The 24,912-nt window shown below is 40.3% G+C and overlaps 1 protein-coding gene across 3 annotated transcripts in view; it reads right to left on the reverse strand.

Moving 5' to 3' along the window:
- Positions 1 to 24,912, reverse strand: part of LOC127585021 (zinc finger and BTB domain-containing protein 7C) — a 155,717-nt gene that overhangs the window by 25,956 nt on the left and 104,849 nt on the right. The gene's annotated exons all lie outside the window — the stretch shown is intronic.

Here is a 24,912-nt window from a genome sequence, read left to right on the forward strand (position 1 = left end):
GTAACGTGATACAATCAAAGAAGTTGTTCACAGCTAATCAAAGCTGTTGACTAATTATCGACTAATCAATTTATCTGTCAATTTGTCTACACCAGACTCAGACATGATGTGAGGATAACCTAGCGATGGAGACTTTTAAGAACTCTAATTTTGAGGAAACCTAATCTTCCAAATTATGCTGCATTTAATTACATGTTATCTCTCAAATTTCTCAAATGCATTCATCCCAAAATGTATTTTCTGCAAGAGATTTATCTCAACTACATCTAAATGAACCAATACTATTGTTCCCACCATTTTCTTGGGTGCCTGCTCCACAATATTCTATGACAGCAATTTTGTACACCTTCTTTCCTCTTTATCCATGCTTGTTCAGATTTGACCTCCACTTTAACACATTTTGCACTATTAATGATCTATATAAAGACTGTACATGATGTTAACTCATGTTCATGTGTCAGGATAATAATATAAATTGAATGACCTATACTGGATATTTGCACAGGAAGGAGATAGAGAGCTTAGTGGAATGGTGTCATGACAACAACCCTTCTCTTAATGTCAACAAAAGAGCTGGTCATTGACTTCAGGAAAGGGGGCAGTGTACATGTACCTGTCTACATCAATGGTGCTGAGGTCGAGAGGGTTGAGAGCTTCAAGTTCCTGGGAGTGAACATCACCAACAGCCTGTCCTGGTCAAATCATGTAGATGCCATGCCCAAGAAAGCTCACCAGCACCTCTACTTCCTCAGGAGGCTAAAGAAATTGGTTTGTCCCCTTTGACATTTACCAATTTTTATTGATGCACCACAGAAAGCATCCTATCTGGATGTATCATGGCTTGGTACGGCAACTGCTCTGCCCAGGACCACAAGAAACTGCAGAGAGTGGTGGACACAGCCCAGCGCATCACGGACACCAGCCTGCCCTCCTTGGACTCTGTCTTTACCTCTTGCTGTCTTGGTGAAGCAGCCAGCATAATCAAAGACCCCACCCACCCGGGTCATTGTTTCTTCTCTCCTCTTCCATTGGGTAGAAGATACAGGAGCCTGAGGGCACGTACCACCAGACTTGACAGCTTCTACCCCACTGTGATAAGACTATTGAACAGTTCCCTGATACAATGAGATGGACTCTGACCTCACAATCTACCTTGTTGTGACCTTGCACCTTATTGCACTGCACTTTCTCTGTAGCTGACACTTTTACTCTGTACTGTTATTGTTTTTACCCATACTACCTCAATGCACTCTGTACTGACTCAATGTAACTGCACTGTGTAATGAATTGACCTGTACGATCGGTATGCAAAACAAGTTTTTCACTGTACCTCGGTACAAGTGACAATAATAAACCAATACCAATACCAATAAAACTAATCCAGTTAGAAAGAGATCAGTTACTGTACCTCACTAATTAGACTCATTCAAAAAGCAAAATTGAAAAAAATATATAATGAATATAGATCTGAATCTAAAATTATTAGGAACTTGGCCAACAATTTCCTAACCACTATAATGAGGGGTGGGGCAAGAGCGGACAAGTGATAGGTGGATCCAGGTGACGAGGGGTTGATTGACAGGTAGGGTCAGATGGGGGAGGGAAGGGTGGAAATACTGACAGAGGCTGGGAGGTGGTAGGTGGAGGCAGCAAAGGGCTTCAGATAATGGAATCTGATAGGAAAGGAAGGTAGAGCATGGAACCAAATGAGGGAGGTAGGGGTGTAGATGGGAACTGTGGGCGCAGGGGATGCAGTGAGGGGGAGTATGTGGGTGATGGGCAGATGGAGTAGGTGGCGGAGGGGGAAAGAAACTGTTTGCAAGTTGAAGTCTCCCACTCCAGGACTTCCTGCAGCAGCTCGCTTTTTGCTCCAGATGCCAGCATCGGCAGTCTCTTGTGTCTCAATTTTCTAACCACATCGTAATTACACCCTAAGCGTCAATGCCACAAAGATCTCAGTTGTGTACTTTCACTTCTTGGCATCTGGTCATGAGATTCAGGAAACAGCCAAAAAGGAACCATGACAATTATAAATAAGGGTAGAATTCAGCCACAAGATGATATAGCATGATATATGTAGAAATTCTGTTGTTGCCATAAACAGAGACAGATTTTATAATATTTTTTGTTAACATTAATCTCAAGAAAAACAATTCACAGTATCTAAGAGAATGCAACGTTCCGGGAGAAGGAAATAGCCTCATTTAATTCTTTATGGACAGGAGCAAATGCTTCAACCTTAGCAGTTACATAAATATCCTGATATTTATAGGGAGTTAAGGTTGTGGGGAAGGCAATGAAGACAAATTAAGGTATGAAGATTCTGCCTAAATTAACATTCCATGTCAGCTTTTAACCTCAGATCCTTCAGATGTTCTGTGTTCAGGATTCCATACTCGGGCATATTTGCCAGTATAATAGGAGAGTACAGCTGGAAGAAACCTCTGTTGTCCCAAAATTCGTACCTATGTTTGCCAAGAGGCTAAAAAGGAAGAAAATCTCCATTCTTAAGATCTCAATTTTTTTTCCATGTTGTCTTTACAGAACAAAATTTGAAGGAATTTCAGTGTAAAAAGGACATGAAACCTGATTCTTCATTATGTAATAATATTTTATCATGTTTATGAAACTTAGTACAGACTGGGGTGAAGTATGGCTTTGTCATTCAGCAATCCTCTCCTCATTCTCACTGCAATTTCTCGTCTCATCTCCAACAAACTCCCTGCTGGATTATAGAACAAGGAGGGAACTGTTCAACTTTGGTCAATGAATTACAGTGTGCTGACAATGCCTGTTTATGTTTTACACTTCAAACCTGCCACCAAGCTCACTGTCTTGTGAGGTGCAATGATCCAAAACCTCTTTTATGTACCGGAGATGTGTACATGTTACAGAAGGCACTTCAAAGCATGTGAGAGGAACTAACAATATTGCCTCTGCAAAATACTCCAAATCCCCTGGCAGATTAGGCAAACCAATGTTAGCATCCCCTCCTAGGCTAGCATCCCCAGCAACAAAGCTATGGTCATGCTCAACCATATTCAATGGGAAGGCCACATGGTCTATTTGTCTGAAATTAGACTCCCAAAGCAAGCATTCAAATCTGAGTCCCATCAAGGCAATTCATTTGCAGGACAGAGAAAACGCTTTAACAACATTCTATAAACCTCCTTGAAGAAATGTAACATCATCACTAACTCTTGAGAAACCTTGGCCCAAAACTACCGAGAAACACCCAGAAAAGCTCCAATTTGAGCCTCTCCGTCAGGAATCAATGGAGTTCAAGTGCAAATGGTGGAAGAAGCGTGCAATAATTCAAACAACCCAATCACCTGCTCCCTTAATCTTCCACCTGTGGCAACATCTAGAGACGATAATTATCATCTAGAGATGAAAGGATAAAAATGAATTGTCAACAATGTCTTCAAAATGGAAAGTCTTGAGTGACTGTACGTTGAATTTTTTGAGGAGCTTAGAGAGAGAAAAAGCAATGGCAATGCAGCAGATGTAATTTTTCTAGATTTTCAAAAGCCCTTTGATTAGCTAACCCAAAACAGACCAATAAATAATATCAGGGAACAAGCAGTAGAATGAATTGCTAGCTGGCTTCAGGGTAAACAGCAGAGACCAGGAGTAAAGGGTAGCTATATGCAGTATAAGAAGATAGGCAGTGATGTTCCACAAGGATCAATGCTGAGATCACTGTTGTTCACAATTTACATTAATGATTTAGACTCTGGAATCAAACACTCAATAAGCTCCCCAGTTTGGAGAGATAGTCAAAATGGAGGAAGGTTAGAAGAAATTACAGGAGCTCATTAAAACAATTGCAGAATGGACAACTAATTGGTAAATGAAGTTCAACATGACCGTGGCAAACATGTCCTGAGGAATCATAGTTATCAGTGGTGCCTTTTAAAATACATCAGTTTAGACAGCTGCATTTGCTATTTGCTCATTCTTTTCTTTCACCAGAGCCAAATGTCAAACCATCAGAATAGCCAGAAAGTGGATTATCGGAGTTTTACTGTAATGCTGAACTTGGAAATCAGGTAGGTACACAGAATTATATCAATCTGTGTTATAATACTTCATAATGCAGAACTGGCACAATGGTAAAACATTGTAACAAAGCTGCTGGTGGATTTTTATTTGACCCATCATAAATGGTTATTTCAGGTGCTTTCAAAGTACTTATTGCAGAAGCACCAGTTGTGCCTCCAGATTTCCCAAATGCAGTAACATTGTCGCGACTCACTAAGATCTACTGCTGGGTAGACTCATTTTTCATTGATCTTCAAGGCTACCAGTCTCAGGAAGTATTGACAGTTTTATATTTGGCTTGCAGCAATTATGCAAAATGCACATTTAGGAAACCTGGCGCCACATGGACTTTATAAGCACCTTTAATAGTCATTAGTTTCTCAATATAATCACCAACAATGCTCTACATGACTCAGCTTTAAATGAGGCTGACATGGCTCCCAGAGTAACTACAGGAAATATAGATGGATGCCTAAATCAGGAAATCTGAAGTCAAACACTAGTCTCATGTAGCCTTATTAACACAGGCTAGCTAGTGTATAGATAGTTTACTGAAGTCAATTTCAGAAATTTCTTTTTCTGGAAAGTTATTGGCATGACCATGATGTCCAAACTGCTGTACAAGTAATGAAGTGATTTTGAAGTATTGCCACTGTTATAGAAAATGTGTCAGCTAATTTCCTTATACCAAGGTCCTCCAAATAATAAAGAAAGAAATGACCAGATCATCTAATTTTTAGATGCTGGTTTACATTTAAGCATTTCCCAAGGCATTGGAAGGAACTTTATTCCCTTCTTCAGACAGTGCCATAAAATCTTTAACATGCACATAAGCTGGAAGTTGTGTGCTAGCCAACCGTCCAGGACTGTCTGAGATTCTCCAAGAATTAAAGATTAATTTCTTGGATGCAGCCGCAAACAACACAAGAGATGAATGACAGGGGCATTAAAAAAAACATGCTTTGTTCAAAAATCTTTTCAATAATTTTGTTTTTTCAGTTTGAAATATGCTACCAGGGTATTTAGAGGCTGGAAGATATTAATGAAGCATTCCAGAATATGTCCAAATACAGTTGTCAACTCTAGGCAAATAGAACTTTGGTTTAACATCTCATCTGAGAGAACATGCCTCCAAAAGTACAAACCCCTCTTGTTATCTTCTGTTTTGACCCTCCTGAGCCATTTGACCAGGTGTTTACATAAAGCCAGGTATGTATTGGCTGTAATGCAAACTATAAATTACAGCCTAGAAATTGGATCTATTAGCACTTATTTCTTTTGCACAAATCACGCAAAAAAGTAACTTAATCGTGGGTAGACTGCACTAATAATCATTCCTGCATGAAATTATAGCCATTGGGAAACTGGCTCAGGCATTCCATGCATGATTCAGCTAAGTGCTTTAAAGTTTAATCTGGTGTTAGTCACACACCAAATGACATCACATGTCATGCACCACATAATTCCTCTGCTACCACCTTAGGTTGGAGCTTTTGGATGCAACCTACAATCATTGTTGAATATGCACACAGAAAACTAGGAGCACTTTGTGCTGGAATCATGAGATGCCAATCAAAGCATCTATATTCTGACATCCATGCCACGCACATACCATTTGCCAGTCTCCAATATTCAGGATATTTGAACCTCATCAATATTGCATTTTTGATAACAGCCTTTCTATGCTACAGACATAATAACTTCATGTTGCAATCTCTGCCTCAATGATAATCCTGCACTTCACAATTATTTACGTCCACTTGCAGCCTGGACCTTGATCTGGAGAGATGATCAGCTGGGCAGGGGTGCTTTCACTCAGCTCTATGAAGCTCTTCTGTGGCATTTGGGAGCTTTTCATGCAGTTTCTGTTGGGAATCATGCAAGTCCCATTTTAGTGGAAGTTACCATAGTGCTGTATTTAATGTACATTTGGCCAATTACACAATTTTTTCTGGTGATCCAATTGGGCTTTAGTGCTATCAGCAATATTTGTTAACTCATTTGCAAAGACTAAAATACCAATTTCTACGCATACTTCCATTTGTCATTTAATTATTCAAGTAATATAGTAGAATAAATTCAGCACTGGGCATCTGATTATGGAAAGAATATTAGAGCTGAGGTAAAAGTACAAAGTAGATTGCAGTGATGGTATCGAGTTAAAAGGATTTAGCATGGGACACTGAAAACGTGACTATTTTCTTGTGCAGAGAATGTTCAAGGAAAATCTAATAAAGCCTACTTCTGATAATTCAAAAGAAACCTAAAAATTTTAAATATCTAATAAGCTGAATTAATTAGCTTTGAACCAAAATAATAGGCTTGGAGCAATAAAGATTAAGGTTTGAGAGGGTAAATGAAAGGATATTTTTATCGATCAATGAACAATGAGGCATAAATTTAGGAATAGTATCAGAATAGAAGGCTACCTTTTTTCATGCAGCTATGTTAAACAGAGAAAAGATAAACCTGGATGGAGACATCAGATTTGGAGACACCAAAGTCAATTGAGTCCAGTTGACCTTGCAAAGTCCTCTGCACAAAAAAAACAGTACTGGTGTCTAAGTTAGAAGAACTTTTACACAGATAAGTCAAGCAACAGCCTGACATGGGCTTATTCTCAAAATTATATCTAACAGAGAATGTACCAGACTCCTCATCAGAATTCCTGGGTCTGTCCAGTCCCTGAAACATTATCAGAAGGGGCAGGAAGAGTCATAAATGGGGCAGATAGTAATAAACTTTTCCCCATAGCAGAAGTGTCTAAAATTTGTGGTCACAGGTTTAAGTAAAGGGTAAGAGATTTAGAGGGGACCTAAGTATGAACTTTTTCACTTAGAAGGGGTTAGAATCCAGAGCACACTGCCCCAGGGGTGTTGGAGGCACAGATTCTCACAACATTAGAGGTATCTAGACAAGTTCTTGAATCACCAAGAAATAGAAGGCTCCAGACCAAGTGCATGTAAATGACTTTACTGTAGATGGGTACTTGATGGTTGGCATGGACATGGTGGGCCAAAGGTCCAGTGCTGTATGATTCTTTGACTCTCCAACAAGGCTGAGGTATTTGCAAAGTACATTCACCAAGAAGTGGCACATGGGTATTCCATCACAACTTCCCCACAATCACAGAAGTCAGTTTTTAGGTAATGTACTTCACTCTATGTCATAGGGCAATACAACACAGATACAGGCCCTTTGGTCCAACCAGTTCATGCTGACCATGGTGCCCACTCAGCTAGTCCCGATTTCCTGTGTTCGGCCCATGTCCCTCTAAGCCCCACCCCTCCATGTACCTATCCAAGTGCTTCTTAAATGGTACCATTGTACCTGCCACAACCACTTCCTCTGGCAGCTCATTCCATACATTCGCCACCCTCTGCATGAAAAAGTTGCCCCACAGGTCACTTTTAAATCTTTCCCCTCTTACCCTCAATCTATGCCCCTAGTTTTGGACACCCCTACCCTGGGGAAAAGACTGTTGCCATCCACCTTATCTATGCCTCTCATAATTTTAAACATTTCTATAAGGTGCCCCTCATTCTCCGACATCCAAGGAATAAAGACCTAGCCTGGCCAACCTCTCCCTGTAACTCCAGGGCCTTGAGTCCTGGCAACATCCTTGTAAATCCTTTATGCACTCCTTGCAGTTTAACCACGTCTTTCCTATAAGAGGGTGACCAAAACTGTACACAGTACTCCAAGTGTGGTTTCACCAGTGATTTGTACAACTGTAATATAATATTCCAACTCCTATACTCAGTGCCCCGACTGATGAAGGCTAGCAAGCTAAACCCTTTCTACCTGTGACGCCACTTTCAATTAACTATGCACTTGTACTCCTCAGTCTCTCTATTCCATTACACTCCCTAGTGCCCTACCATTCATCGTATAAGTCCGATGCTGGTTTGACTTTCCAAAATGCATCACCTCACACTGAACTGTATTGAAATCCATCTGCCACTCCTCGGCCCACTTTCCAAACTGATCAAGGTCCCCCCGTAATCTACAATAACCTTCTTCACTATCAACAACACCTTCTAGTTTCATGTCATCCTCAAACTTACTGATCAAGCCTTGTGCATTTGCATCCAAATCATCTATATAAATAATGAATAACAAGGGTCCAACACCAACCCCTGCAGCACACCACTAGTCACTGGCCTCCATTCTGAAAAACAACCTTCAACCACCACCTTCTGCTTCCTACCTCCGAGCCAATTTTGAATCCACCTAACTAGCTCTCCCTGGGTTCCATAGGACCTAACCTTCCAGACCAGCCTACCATGTGGAACTTTGTTGAAGGCCTTGCTAAAGTCCAAATAGACAACATCCACTGCCCTACCTTCATCTACCTTTTCGGCTACCTCTTCAAAAAACTCTGAAAGGTTTGTCAAGCATGACTTTCCACGCACAAAGCTATGCTGACTCCTCCTAATCAGACTCTGTCTATCCAAATGCTGGTCGATCCTGCCCTTCAGAATTCCCTCCTGTAACTTCTCCACCACTGATGTCAGGCTGACCGGCCTTTAGATCCCTGGCTCGTCCTTGCTACCCTTCTTAAACAACGGAACAACATTAGCCGCCTTCCAGTCTTCGGGAACTTCATCAGTGGCTAATGATGAAACAAATATCTCTGCAAGGGCCTCTGCAATTGCTTCTCTAGCCTCCTACAAAATCTGCGGATGCACTTGGTTAGGCCCTGGGGATTTATCCACCTTAATGTACTGTAAGGCTGCAAATATCTCCTCCCTGGCAATATGAATGTCATCCAAAACATCTCCATTTGTTTCCCTCATCTCTTGAGCAACCATGATTTTCTCCTCAGTAATCACCGAGGAGAAATAGTCATTAAAAATCCCACCCATCTCCTTTGGCTCAAGACATAAGCAGCCCTGCAGATCTCTAAGGGCACCTACTCTCTCTGGCCACTCTTTTACTCTTAATATTGCTATAGTACCTCTTGGGATTTTCCTTAAACTTACCTGCCAGATCCATCTCATACCCTCTTTTTGCCCTCCTGATTTCCCTCTTAAGAGTATGAATCTTTTTATAGTCATAAAGGGATTCACTTGTCCCCGACCTCTTAAACCCAATGTATGCTTCCCTCCTTTTCTTGACCAGAGCCTCAATATCTCTTGTCAGCCAAGGTTCCCTAGACTTGCCAGGTTTACCCTTCACCCTAACAGGAACATGCTGCTCTTTGTCTGACTGCACCCTTTCCCTCTGAGCCTCAGAGCCAGTCACAGTGCCAGAGACCTGCCTACTGCTGCTAGCCCTTGAAAGAACATCCCCCTCAACATATCCAGAAACAACTGAACACTGGATACAGTGATGGCTATGGGATCAGACAACTCCAGAACCATGCGTGTTTCTTTTCAAAATAGACCAATAAAGTTCAAAGGGTGGAAGATTACAGAAAATATAAAACTGTAGTGAAGGGCAACAATTCACAACAAAAAAACTTCAGTACATTAAATTCACTCAAATCGTGTCTCTGTATGATTACTGCCTATTTCCCCAATAATTATCAACTGTTAATTTCTCGCTTTAAGAAATGCTTGCTTTGAGCAAATAAATTTCAATTTTTTCTGCATTGACATGGAATAACAAGCATCTCGTAGTAGTTCTTTGTCACTCAGAAAGTCCATTCAACATGTTCCGCCATCAGTCACCTTTATACCCTGATGTGATTTCAGGGGTGCATGGGAAGAAATCTTCCTGCATGCAACAGTCCTTTGAAGCACTGTAGGGGAACTTGGACATCTTGTCTCCTTGGTGCCCAATATAGTGCAGTCCTGGGCCAACTTTACATAGTGATGGAGTAGGTTACCTGCAGGTAAGCTACAAAGAGAAATTTCTTCACTCATAGGGTGGTAAACCTTTGGAATTCTCAATCCAGAATCAACACAGATTGTATTCCAAACAAAAGCCAATAGATTTCTGGATATTGAAGTAATCAAGCAACATGGAGACAGGGCAGGAATGAAATGTTTGAAGTTGATAATCTTGTTGAATGGCAGTGAAGGCTTGAGGGGCCTATCCTGCTCCCATTTCTTAAGTTTTTAATTACAGCCAATGTTCATTTCTGATGAGCTCCGATTGTTCTGACCAAGTAAAATTATTCAACTTTGCAAGGAAGCAGCCTTTTTAAAATAAAAACATGTTCCTCAGAACAGTAAGTTTTTTTTAGTTATGTACTTTAACATGGAGATGATTTTGTGAAAAAGCCATCAATATTCAAGAACAATAAAGATTTCAATATCAAACATGTATTAAATTTTAAGTCAATATCTGATCTTTCAAACATAAAAATAACAATCTTAATGGTGATCAAAAATTATCCTCTGTTTGCAGTAACAATTTTCATTCACTAAGTCCAGCCTTAAGACAGAACTAGATTCCTACTCTGCTAAAATGCCATAATTGGATTGGCTGTGAATGAAGATCCGGACGTAGAGGAAACACTAACTCTTATAAGGAACAGAAATCTATGAGAAAAAGACACAAAAAAATTTTCTGACATTGTAATAAATACATAAACATAGAAGCATCTGAAGAGCAGCGTATTAAAGCAGCCAAATTCAAATTCTTTGCTATCTCCAACTCAAGGAAAGAGAACTTGGAAACCCAGCTCCTTTAAACTAATGTGGGGCATGCAAACAATGCTGTTTTATCTGCATTTCTTGCATCAAAAATCACAAGACCCTTCCCACTGCGCAGCTGCTTGATCAGGCCTTTACAGTGTTTGCATGACCTACAAAGAAATGAGTAGGCATTGCTAAAGGGCATTTGTTTCTGTTGTTTATTCTTATGATACAATCTTCTTGTGTGGGTGTATATTCTTGAACTGCAGCAGTTTAAGAAGGCAGCCAAACACTGTTTTCTCAAGGGCAATCAGGAGTAGGTATTAAATGCTGGCTTTGCCAGTGACACTCACATCCCATGACAAAAGTAAAAATCATGTAAATACAGTACAGGACCTGTAAACATTTTAAGCTTCCTGTTACGTTGAATGCCGAAGCAGAGTTTTTATTATAAAATGAAATTCCAGCTGTTAATTTTAATCATTTTTGAAATTATTTTTTCTCAAAGTACACATTTGTAGATTCCCAGCACTGCCTTAATAAAAATCTAAGAAAGATGAAGAAAAAAATAACTACCAATGAATTCATTGCATTAAGATAATGTTTGGTTAGGAAGACAAAAACACATAAGAAGCTAAAATGAAGAGTCCTGAATATGGGCATGGCATCCAATTACCACTACACATCTGTTCAAAATAATCCATACAACATGGGGCATATTTGTGCTACCTGCTGTTTATCCTGATTTTAGCATGATACCTGCACTAGAAGCTCTGTTAATTTGCTGTATGCATCAACTGGGCTAGAAATAGTAACTTACCTGAAGTACTACTTGAAGTTATGAACATGGGCAAGACAATCTGCCACAAATTTTGCCCAAAGTATGAGAGGGCTTAGTAAAGAAGTGGACTGCAAGAAATTTTTATTGCATCAGTAGTGCAGCAGGAGGTCCCTGAGAGACATGATGAGAAGACAGTGGAAACATATAGTCAGAGAGTTCAATGTCAACAGATTAGCCCTGAAGATCTGACGATGTGCCAGAGTTTAATGGTCTGCTACGAGTGATTAATGTCAGAGAATTCACATTCAAGTGCTTTATACTGCAAAATGTCAGCCTTACCGTTAAAGACTCCGTGTTAATTGTGGATTCAAATCTCTTTCTAAACCCTTGAGCATAAAAAGCCACATTCAGATGCCAATATAGCACTGAACCATTGAGCTGCAGCATAGAAACAACAGAAACATGTGTGCCTTCGGAGACTGTGCTCCAAGTTACTGTGGGCTCATTCGCTGAAATGTAGAACAGATTTACATTCAACACCTCCAAATCAAAGGTTCTCAATCAACCTGTCCAAGCTGCACGACACCACCATCTGACAATAAATGCCTAACAAAAGAGGTCCATTTTTCATATTTTGGAAGCCACCTCTCATCAAAGGTAGACACTGATTATGGAATTAATCACTGCCTCTGGTGTGCCATAACTGCCTTTGGCTGTCTGAGGAAAAGAGTGTTTGAAAATCAAAACTAGCAAAAAGCCCATGATCTACCAGGCAACAGTGGTCCCCACTTGCCTGTACACTCCAGGGATATGGATCACCCACAACAAAGACATCAAAGCAATGCTGTGTACTTCCAATGCTGTGTCTACAAAACTCCCCAAATCATTCAGCATCCTCTCCCAGACCCACATTCCCAACATCAAATGAAAATCAAAAATATTACAGATGCTGGAAATCTAAAATAAAAACAGAAAATGCTGGAATACTCAGCAGGTCAGGCCGCATCTATGGAAAGAGAAATAGTGTCAGTGTTTCAGGTTGAAAACACTTTGTTAGAACTGGGAAGGAGATAAAAATAAAGCTTGTTAAGCTGCATTGAGGAGGGCGATGTCTCTGATGGGGTAAAATCAGGGTGACTATGGGGGTAACAAGGTTATCTGGTCAATGAGTGATTGGCAACAGTTAGAGAGTGAGAACATGGACAACAGAATGTAGGTCCGGTGAAATACGGATCAGGAAGACCAACCCAGCAGGTCAGGTTGGGCATGTCCTCCACTCCCCCCCAAAAAAAGCAAGCTGAGCTAATATCACAGGTGGATGACTGATACAAACAGAAATCAAGTCAGCTGATATACATTAACGATTTGGAAGAGGGGACCAAGTGTAGCGTATCTAAGCTTGCTGATGACACTGAATTGAGTGGAAAAGCAAATTGTGCAGAGGATGTGGAGAGTCTGCAGTGAGATATATATAGAACAAGTCAGTGGGCAAGGGTCTGGCAGATGGAGTACAAAACTGGTAAATGTGAGGTCATCCGCTTTGGAAGGAAAAATTGAAGATCAGATTATTATTTAAATGGTGAAAGATTGCAGCATGCTGTTGTGCAGAGGAACTTGGGAGTGCTTGTGCATGAACCGCAAAAGGTTGGTTTGCAGGTGCAACAGGTTATCAAGAAGGCAAATGGAATGTTGGCCTTCATTGCTAGAGGGATTGAATTTACGAGCAGGGAGGTTATGCTGCACCTGTACGGGTAATAGTGAGGCCACTCCTGGAGTACTGTGTGCAGTTCTGGTCTCCTTACTTGAGGAAAGATATACTGGATTTGGAGTTTGTGCAGAGGAGGTTCACCAGGTTGATTCCGGAGATGAGGGGGTTAGCCTATGAGGAGAGACTGAATCGCCTGGGACAGAAGAATGAGAGTGGATCTTATGGAAACATATAAAATTATGAAAGGGATAGACAAGATAGAGGCAGGAAGGTTGTTTCCACTGGTTGGTGAGACTAGAACTAGGGGACATAAGCCTCAATATTCGCGGGAATAGATTTAGGATGGAGATGAGGAGAAACTGCTTTTCCTAGAGAGTAGTGAATCTGTGGAATTCTCTGCCCAGGGAAGCAGTGAAGGCTACCTCATTAAATATATTTAAGACACAGTTATATAGATTTTTGCATAGTAGGGGAATTAAGGGTTATGGGGAAAAGGCAGGTAGGTGGAGCTGAGTCCACAGCCAGATCAGCCATGACCTTATTGAATGGCGGAACAGGCCCGATGGGCCAGATGGCCTACTCCTGCTCCTATTTCTTATGTTCTTACAAGATCTTTCTTGAAATTGTAAAATTCAATAACCACTGTTCTAGGCAGCCACATCACCAGGGAAGCTCACCTTCTGGCCTCAGCTCCTCTTCTCTACCAGTTCCCCATAACCCTCAATTCCTCAATCTTTCAAATATTTATTTATCTCCACCTTAAATATATCCGATGATCTGGTCTCCAACACCATTGGGGGCAGAGAATTCCAGAGATTCACTACCCTCAGAGGAGAAATTTCTATGCAGCTCAGTGTTAAATGACTAGCCCCTTATTTTGCAGCTATGTTCCCTTGTTTGTGACTCTCTCACAAGGGTAAACATCTCAGCATCTATCCTGTCAAGCACCATTAAGATCTTATACATTTGGATAAGATCATTCTTCTAAACTCCAAGGAATACAGACCCGTCTGTCGAGACTCTTTTGATAGGACAACCCTCTCATCCCAGGAACATCCTTTGGACTACTTCCAATGCTACTATATTGATTTTAAGTAAGAGGACCAAAACAGCACACAGTATTCTAGGTGTGATCTCACCAACACCCTGTACAACTGTAACAAAACTTCCCTAATCTTAAACTCCAACTCCTTCACAATAAAGGCCATCATGCTGTTTGTTTTCTTAACAACTTGTTGGACCTTCCTACTAACTTCTTGTGATTATGCACTAGAATACTTTGGTCCCTCTGAATTTCACTCATTTTCAGCCTCTCTCCATTCAAATAATAATCCACCTTTTGATTCCTCTTACAAAAGTGCATGAATTATGAAAGGAAGTTGGCAGATAACATTCAAAAGGATACTAAGAGTTTTTTTAAATATATAAGGAGTAAAAGAGAGACACGGGTTGATATAGGACCAATCAATAACGGTGCGGGAGAGATTAGAATGGATGATAAAGTGATGGCAGAAGAACTAAATGAGTATTTTGCATCGGTCTTCACTGTGGAGGACATCAGCAATACACCAGTTAGTCAGGGGTCTCACGGAATGGAACTGAGTTCAGTTAAGATTACTAGAGAGAAGGTGCTAGGAAAACTAAATGGGCTAAAGACTGATAAATCTCCCGGACCGGATGAGGTGCATCCCCGGGTTCTGAAGGAGGATAGCGGAGGCATTGGTGATAATTTTCCAGGAATCGATAGACTACGGCATGGTTCCGGAGAACTGGAGGGTCGCAAATGTAGTTCTGCTGTATAAGGAAGGTGGGAGGCAGCATAAAGGAAACTTCCCTAATCTTAAACTCCAACTCCTTCACAATAAAGGCCATCATGCTGTTTGTTTTCTTAACAACTTGTTGGACCTTCCTACTAACTTCTTGTGATTATGCACTAGAATACTTTGGTCCCTCTGAATTTCACTCATTTTCAGCCTCTCTCCATTCAAATAATAATCCACCTTTTGATTCCTCTTACAAAAGTGCATGATTCCGGAGAACTGGAGGGTCGCAAATGTAGTTCTGCTGTATAAGGAAGGTGGGAGGCAGCATAAAGGAAATTACAGACCTATTAGTCTGACGTCAGTGGTGGGAAAGTTATTGGAATCGATCCTCAAGGATGAGGTTATGGAATACCTAGAGGTGCAAGGCAAGATAGGTCCTAGCCAACATGGTTTCGTGAAGGGAAGATCCTGCCTGACCAACCTATTGGAGTTTTTTGAAGAAATCACAGGTAGGGTGGATAAGGGAGAGGCGGTAGATGTTGTGTATTTAGACTTTCAAAAGGCCTTCGACAAGGTGCTGCATAAGAGACTGATTAATAAGATGAGAGGTCATGGAATGACAGGTAGGATAACAGAATGGGTGGAGCATTGGCTGGTTGGCAGGAAGCAAAGGGTGGGAATAAAAGGATCTTGTTCTGGTTGGCTACCGGTTACTAGTGGTGTTGCGCAGGGGTTGGTGTTGGGGCCGCTTCTTTTTACCTTGTACATTAACTATTTGGATGATGGAGTAAATGGTTTTGTGGCTAAGTTTGCGGATGACACCAAGATAGGTGGGGGAGTAGAGAGTATTGAGGAGACAGGAAGGTTGCAGAGAGACCTAGATAGTTTAGGAGAATGGGCAAGGAAATGGCAGATGAGATTCAATGTTGAGAAATGTGCAGTTGTACACTTTGGAAACAGAAATAAACGGGCAGATTATTATCTAGAAGGAGAGAAAATTCAAAGTACAGAAGTACAAAGGGACTTGGGGGTACTCCTGCAGGATACCTTAAAGGTTAACCACCAGGTCAGATAGGTGGTAAAGAAAGCGAATGCTATGTTGGCATTCATTTCGAGAGGTATAGTGTATAAAAGTAAGGAAGTGTTGATGAAGCTCTACGGGGCACTAGTGAGGCCTCATTTGGAATACTGTGCACGGTTTTGGGCCCCATATCTTAGGAAAGATGTGCTGATGTTGGAGAGGGTTCAGAGGAGATTTATGAGGATGATTCCCGGAATGAAAGGGCTTACGTATGATGAGCGTTTGTCGGCTCTTGGACTGTACTCACTGGAGTACAGAAGAATGAGAGGGGACCTCATAGAGACATTTAAAATGTTGAAAGGACTGGACAGAGTAGATGTGGTCAAGCTGTTTCCCTTGGTGGGTGAGCCCAGGATCAGAGGGCATAATCTTAGAATTAGAGGGTACAGGTTTAAAACAGAGATGAGGAGAAATTTCTTTAGCCAGAGGGTGGTGAATTTGTGGAATTCCTTGCCACGTACAGCAGTGGAGGCCAGATCATTGAAGGCATTTAAGGAAGAGATAGATAGATATCTAAATAGTCGGGGTATCAAGGGATATAGGGATAAGGCTGGAAATTGGGGTTAGAATAACATGTTTTTTTTGTCCCTCCCCCCCCCCCCCCATTTCTCATTTCATTTTCTTTTTTCCCTTTTCTTTGGAGCAGACTCAATGGGCCAAATGGCCTACTTCTGCTCCCTTGTCTTGTGATATCACACTTCCCTACGTTAGTATCCATTTGCCAGGTTTTCCTCAACCACTCAATCTCAATTGCTTTGTAGAATCACAATGTCCTTATCACAACATGCCCTTCCACCTATTTGTGTATCATTGCCAAACTTGGAAGCCTTACATTTCATCACCTCCTCCAAGTCATTAATGTAAGTAGTAAGCAACTGAGGGCCAAAAGCTGATCCATGGGGTACTCCATTAGTTACAGCCTTCCAGGACCCACTTATTCCAACTCTTTGTTCTCAATGTGACAGCCAATTTTCAATCTATGTTAACACACATGTTAACACAGATGCAGCCACTTCTTTTAAAAACTTAGGGTACAGGCTACCATGTCCCAGCAATCTGTCCGTCTTCAGTCCCATGAATTTCTCCAATACCTTATTCCTTGTGATTGGGATCTTTACAAGTTTTTTCATGTATTTGAAAGTAACACATCTGAAATATGTCCAAAAAATGATGCTGTCAAGATCAATTTCTGGCAAAAATATTTTGACTAGTAATGTTTGAGATATCTATTTTAACATTAGTATTTCTCAAAGCTAATTTGTAATGTCCATGCAAATTATAATCACAATTGAAGTTCAAAGCAAGACCATTTATTATTCATTCTCTCTGACTCAGAGAGCAGTTGCCTGTTCCTACTAGAGCTTTTTGACACAGCTATTCCTAACATTTACCTTTGGTGAGAAATTATCAACACATTTCCATTTATGGTTAAAAGGAAGAATCTTTGCATAAAATTCTTTGTACTTACTGTTTTTTTAAGCAATACACTGAAATAATGAATTATAAACTAATATAGTCCAATGTCTGGCAAACCTCAACTGATCTAAATCATTTTACAGGTTGCATGTATAGACCTCAGGATTCCTTCTTTCATCTTAGAGCACTGACTCATGCAGAGGTATGGTTTCATGACCATAATAAAGTCTCTGACACCCCACCCTGATGTATGAGCTCATGTGAACCCACTGAATGATAATGGGTTATTCAAACATGGTAGTCTTCACTCAACTAGATTCTGTTCACACCCAATGTTTCTTAGATGTACATTTTCCAGCTGTGCATTGGATAATGATCAGGACTAGCATCTGACAGATTTTATTCTTCTTCCTTAAATTAAAGGGATTAAATCATTCTTGGCACCCTTATCATCTCCTTGGCAGCAATACATCAATGAACATTTTTAAAGAGTAGGTTCCATTGTCCTTGTAACTCATAATCTTTACAGTCAATGAAGCACTTTACTTTTGAGGTGTGGTCCCTTTCATAATATAGGCAACACATCAGCCAATTTGTACAAAGCAAGCTCCCACAAACAGAAATGCACTAATGATCAGATATTTTCTTTTAAGGTGTGGATTGAGCCACAAATATTGGCTAAAACAGGTTGCATAGACTATGCTTGCAATCCTTTGAGTGTGGGGATTAAGGAGTAATGTAATTGAGATGCTTGTGCAATATTTAAAATATTGGACAGGGCAGACAGAGAGAAACCAATTAAGCTGGTGGAAGAGTCCAGAACAAAGTGATCTTATCTTATATTATCTTTGACATCCAAACTGGGCTGTCCAGAGCTGGCATCAGGGAGCACTTCTTTACAGAAAGGAAATTGCAGATCTAGCTCTCTCCTCCCAGAAAGTTGTGGAAACTACCAAAAACTACTTCTGATGAAGGTTCTTCAATCTTAAACTCTCTTTTTTTCTGCAGATTTTTCTATGTTCTATGTTTTCTATGTTCTATGTTCCGGATTTGGCCTGGACAGATGAGTGCTTACAGCATTTTCTGTTTTTATTCTAAACTATGTGTGTGGTGGTAGGATTAAAAAGTAAGTATTGAAAAGATATCTGAGAATTAATTCAACCCTTTGGCCTCAATATTTCACTGGGGCCAAGAAGAGAAAGGCGGAGGTTGGATATAAGGAGGAAAATCAGGAAGTACGTGTTTCTCAGATGTCCTGCAAAAATTAACTACACAATATCTTTTTTTTCCATAGGCTCCATGATCCCTGGTAGGCAGATGGGAACCAGTTTCAGGAGAGGTTGACATTACAGGCAGAGACAGGGTGGAGGGCACTGTGGTTGGACATCGTTGGGGGGATTGGAGAAAAATTGGACCGTGGGGAAGAAAATGGGACATCGTACCAGGATGTCTGTGGGTTAGAAGAGTGTGGTGTAAGGGTGAGCTAATCACACAGATCCTGGCTAACCACACAGATCTCAGCTAATCACACAGGTCTCATCACGGGTCCAGTTGGGCTGAGAGGAAACATCCCTTCTCCTCCTAGTCCAAAATCAGTGCATAGATCTGCTCTTTATTATCTTTTACTACATGACAGGATTCCCAAGGCTAGGAGTCCCAATGTCTGTGAGATAATAATAAAAATCCTATTATATTATTATCTCCTGTTGTACAACTGTAGCTCAAGTTAAATAACATCCATCATATGGGTATAACTTTCTGGCTAACAGCTTTCTTTGAGGTGTGGTCTTTACTTAAACTTAAAAATACTTGAGGATCACAATATACTAATGCAAACTATAGCAGATGACATCAGATCTAGAGATATCAGACTTTAATCTGGGGCCAGGCATGATGGAAAGGGCTCATCTGAAGGTTTTTAGTTTTGTGTATTGCAAGGCAGGATTCCCTGGAGGCATGATATCAGACAAAATTGTCAAAGAGATTCATGTGCTAAGGGAAAGACAGTGAAGACGTTTTGACATTTGGTGACAGTTACTTGAATGCTCAGTTAGACAGCAAGTGGAGGTTGCTTTTATGGGACAAGTTTCAACAACAGTACAGAAAGAATATCATCATTTGAGTTTGTACATCAAACCCCTAACTGCATGGTGATGAAGTGCGAAAGTGAATTGATGCAGAAGTTCAGCAATTATTTTGATGGATTGACAGAGGTGGCTTGAGGGGCATTATGGACTAATCCTGTTCTTACTTCATATGCTTTAAACACGGACTGAATCTGCTTCATTATACAACAGTTTCATCAAAATGGGCTTGAAACCAAAGCACTGGAATCAGTCACAAATGTCATGTGCAAGTAACATCAAAAGAACAACAACTTATATTTTGAATTAAAAACAGAAAATGCTAGAAGCACTCAGCAGGTCAGGCAACATCTGTGGAAAGCGAACCAATTAAGGTTTCATGTCTATGATCCTTCATCAGAACTGAGAAAGAGAAAACAAATTAGTTTTTCAGTAGCCAAGAAGGTGGAGAAGGGATGGGCAGAACAAAGGCAATGTCTCTGATAGGGTGAGACCAAATGAACTATTGTAGCAGTAGGAGTAGCAGGTAGCAAGATATAAGATAAGATACCTTTATTAGTCACATGTACATCGAAACACACAGTGAAATACATCTTTTTGCATAGTGTTCTGCAGACAGCCCACAAGTGTCGCCACACTTCCAGTGCCAACATAGCATGCCCACAACTTCTTGACCTGTACGTCTTTGGAATGTGGGAGGAAACCGGAGCACCCGGAGGAACCCCACGCAGACATGGGGAGAACGTACAAACTCCTTACAGATAGCGGCCGGATTTGAACCCGGGTCGCTGGTACTGTAAAGTGTTACACTAACTGTTACACTACCGTGCGCTTCTTTGTCTTGTAATGTATTGTTAATATCAAGGCTGTGGGACATGCCCAGCAGGGCAGACTACACAAATGAAACAAGAGATACTGAGGGAAAATAATGACAGGCAGAAATGGACAGTTCTGATGCAGACAGAAAGAAAGAGCAAGTTACATATGGTTGGAGGATGCAATATTGAGTCAGGAAGGCTGCAATGTGCCCGGATGGAAGATGAGTTCCTCAAGAATGTGTTGGGCCTTGTTGTAACAGACAGAAAGGTCAGAGTGGGAATGGGATGATGAATTAAAGTGGCAGGCAACTGGAAGCTCAGGGGCACTCCTCACACTGAATCCAGGCACTCCACAATGTGATCACATAATCTGTGTTTCATTTCTCCAGTTAGAGGAGATCACATTGTGAACACCAAATGCAGTACACTAGATTGGAAGAAGTGCAAGTGAATCGCTGCTTCATCTGGAATAACTGTTTGGGACCCTGGATGGTTGGAAGGGAAGAGGTGAAAGGACAGGTGTTGCATCTCTTGTGGTTGCATGGGAAAGTGCCACACAACAGGGAGTTGCAGGTGGGAATGGAAAAGCAGACCAGGGAGTTGGGAAAGAAGCAATCGCTTTGAAATACTGAAATACTGAAAGGGGGAATATATGGAATCTTGTTGAAGTGGTCAGAAATGGTGAAAGATGAGCCTTTGAATGCAGAGGCTGGCGGAGTAGAAAGGAAGGACTGGGGGATCTCTTGTTCTTGCTTTTTCCAAATGGAATGGGGATAAGAGCAGAGTGTGGGAAATAGATGGGATGTGATCAAGGGCTCTGCCAACTACGGTAGCGGGAAAACTGCAGTTCAGGAATTAATACTGTATCATGATTATTTCTCCAATTAAATGTCCTCACTCATTATTTCTTTAGCTTTAAATAGAATTTTTAATAATAAAACAGTACAGCAGAGATAGAATGTTCTATCGAATCAGCAATAGCTCTCTGAGTTATCCAGTTAGTTTCACTACCCCACTCTTCCCACTTTGCTGCGTTTTTTTTTCCTTCAATTATTTATCCAATTCCCTTTTGGAGCATTCTGTTGAATCTATATCATTTGTGAAATGTTTAAGTAAGTGGATCATAATCCAGGGGCCAAGGTTACTGATTTGGAGGCACAAGTTCCTGTACCACAATGGCAGTTATAGGATTTAAATGCAAATAATTAAAGAAAATCTGGGATAAAAAGCTACGACTAATTAATGGTAACTATGAAACTACCAGTTGTTGTACAAATCCATGTAGTTTATGGAATTCTTTCAGGAAAGGGAATTTGCTGTGCTTGCCAGTCTCAGTAACCTCATGTGACCCACAGCAAAGCAGCTGATTTTTAACTGCCTACTGAGTTGAAGGTCATTCATTCAGTTCAGGGGTATAGCGGGATTGGCACTAAATGTGAGGCACACATTCTGGTGACAGAAAAATATTGTAAAAATTTTATTAGGCAGTGCATTTTGAATCTTAATCCATAAAAAATGTTCCAACCACCATCTACGTATCTCCCACACTGAATCACCACAACTTAGCTAATTCTGTATTTGTGTAGATTTTGTCCTCTTTATTTAATGGCTTTCAGTTTTGCTGATAAGCCTTATGGAGAACCTTGATGCCTTTTGCAAATCTAAATACATAACCTGCATTGCCTTCATCAGCCCATAATCAACAGTGTTAGCCAAACACAATTTGCCCTTTTTTTCATCCAAGCAGCTGTGATTGCTTTTCCCCCACCTTACACTTTCCAAAAGCTTCCTCACCACTAACTGTTAGATTTAGCCTGCCTCCTAATTCAACTGCCACTTTTCTAAACAAGCATTTCGTAATTATAGACACCATCACTGTATCTAAAAAGGATTCGAAGATTGTGACCAGGAGCTCTGCATTCTTCCCTCAATAACAGAGGCTGCATCCCATCTTGAATGAGTGAATCCACTTTAAGTAATGCGAACCTTTATAGCACTTCCTCTGTATCTTTTTTTAAAGTCTCAGTTGTTATCCCAACAACTTCATTTATCACAGCTTTGCCAAATCTTCTTTCTTGGTTCTCACTGAAGTAAAGTAGCCATTTAGTACCTGAGCACAGCTTCCACCAATAGATTTTCATTTTACAGGCTAAGAGAGTATCCTTTATGCCCTTTCTCCCCCCTTGCAACTTCAAACACTGAAGTCAAGATTCATTTGTCACTTTATACAACAACATTGTTCGTGGGTATTTTGAAGTAATGGGATATCTTCAGTTGCTTTCTTCTCCTTCAGTTTACAAACTAATAAGATGTAAGGTTGGCATGACCGAAACACTGCTTTCAACTGCTCTTCTCTTCCCAATGTTAGTGGTATTCTAGACTTCAGCAATATTTCTCAATTAAAGAAAAATCTCATACAATTCTCACTGCTAATGATTTCTAAAGGTCACCAAGTTTGTCTAAGCAAGTGGTAAATTAGCTTGTACTAACAGTGAGAAGCATTCACAGGTCCATCAGTTATTGTACACCAGTCACATGGATGTCGCTAAATTTTATAGGCAATGTCAAAAATAAGAACCCCCACCTCAATCCTCACAACATGTACAGTGGATCTATTCCTTCAATGTGTCAGTGAAAATCAAAAATGCTCAACTATAATTTGAAGCCAAGAGGGAATTTTTTTTTAATTACAGAAGAAATGAGAAAAACAGGGTAAACACTCAAACAATAGTAGAATGTATGTGGAAAGAAATGGAAAAAACACAAGAAAAAATGCTAACTTAAGAATTTAATGTTCAAGTTCAACCTTCATTTCAACCTGCTCTCAATTCCTGGTACACAGTTGGAGTTTATTTAATGCCTGCACCTTCTTTGCCTCTTAATTGCACTGCTGCCACCTCAACCAGCTGGAAAAAAGAGAACATCATATTATCACAGCTACCTCATTCTTCTCAGCATGTATAAACGCACTGCATGTCTACTGTTAAGGCATGGTTTCACTCATACTTGGAAGGATAGTACATTGACCACCTCCTGAGCACTTTCATGTATCTCTTCCTTAGTAGGAGTGGCAATGGCACTGATCAGAAGAAACAGCAGAAACTGAGTACCAAGACTTTAGACAACTACAAGAATAAATAGAAGGAAATTATTTTAAAATTCCATAGAATTTGATGGTTCCTGTATTACTAGGGCCAAGGAAATTGTGAAAAGCATGAAACCAAGGTCAAACATGGAATTAGCATTATCACCATCACCAACACATTCAAAAGGTTGAATCTGGATTTCTGAAAAGCATCAAAGGGTTTGGATAAGCGAGTAAGGTTATTTAATGTTATACTGGTTACATTCAAAGGGTTCTTGACAAAGTAATATACAAAAGAGTTGTTGGCAAAATTAAGGCCCACAGGAATCAAGGAACAGTTATTATCTTGATTAAGAGACTGAAAGCCAACAGTGATGCTGAATGGCTTCAGACTGGAGCATACGGTACTGTTCACCAAATGTTGGGACTATTGATCTTGTTGATATATAGGGATGCCCTAGATCTGGATTTATCCATAAGTTCAAAGTATGCAGAGCACAAAAACTCATAAGTGTGCTTAGAAGTGAAGAACGCTCCAGGAGACATCAGGTGTACATAGACAAAGGTAGGATGGACGCACACACGTTATAAGTGAAATTTTATGGAAAGAAAATGGAAAAGTTTCATTTGGTTCAGAATAATGTGGAGAGGCAATTTAAAGAGGGTGGAAGAACAAAGTGATCTGTATGCATACATTCACCGGTCTTTGGAGGTGGAAGGACATGTTGACCAAAAACTCTTAAGGAGATTTAAGAACTGAATGTATTATCAATTAAGTTAGATTAAACCTTTACAAAATATTGGTTAGACCCCAATTGGAATATATATCCAATTCTAAGCACTACACTTCAAGAATTATGTCAAGGTCTTAGAGAGGATGCAGAGCATATTTAGAATGTCAGTACAGGGATGAATTGAGAGAAAAATATAATAATGCATAGAGCAGGAAAGAGGACATCAGGAATATATGTGGTCTTTTGATGAGCAATCCAGTTCGTCCAAGAAACTCACCCCTGCCCCCTTTCCCTCCCCTCTCACTCCACTATTCTATCCCCAAATCCCTGAAATTTCCTTTCCTTCCTATTGGAGGTATTCAAAGTCCTGGAGCATTTTGATACATTCAATAAGGAAAAATCTTTTTTTCACTCTCCAAAGGATTAGTAACTAAAGGAAATAGACAAGGTAATTGGCAATCTAACCTTAGGGAACGAGAGAAAGGAATAAATAAATAAGAAGAAAGTTGCCACAATCTGGAATGCACGGCCTGGAGAGGTGTTCGAAGCAGATTCAATAATAGTTTTTAGAGGGAAATTTAATGAATACTTGAAAACAAAATATTTGCTGGGCTATTGGGAAAGAGCAGGTAAGTAGGAGTAATTGGCCAGCTCTTCAAAGAACCAGCAAGACATGCTGTATCATTCCATTATTCTATATATATCTAGATTTTGAATCCAACACTGCATGTTTTGTTTTAGTCAGCTGTGTAGTATCAACCTGAACCATATTGAAATGACCCAGAAACTATTGCTCTATATGTATATAAAT

Source organism: Pristis pectinata, chromosome 2, assembly GCF_009764475.1.
Source record: "Pristis pectinata isolate sPriPec2 chromosome 2, sPriPec2.1.pri, whole genome shotgun sequence".
Lineage (NCBI taxonomy): Eukaryota > Metazoa > Chordata > Chondrichthyes > Rhinopristiformes > Pristidae > Pristis > Pristis pectinata.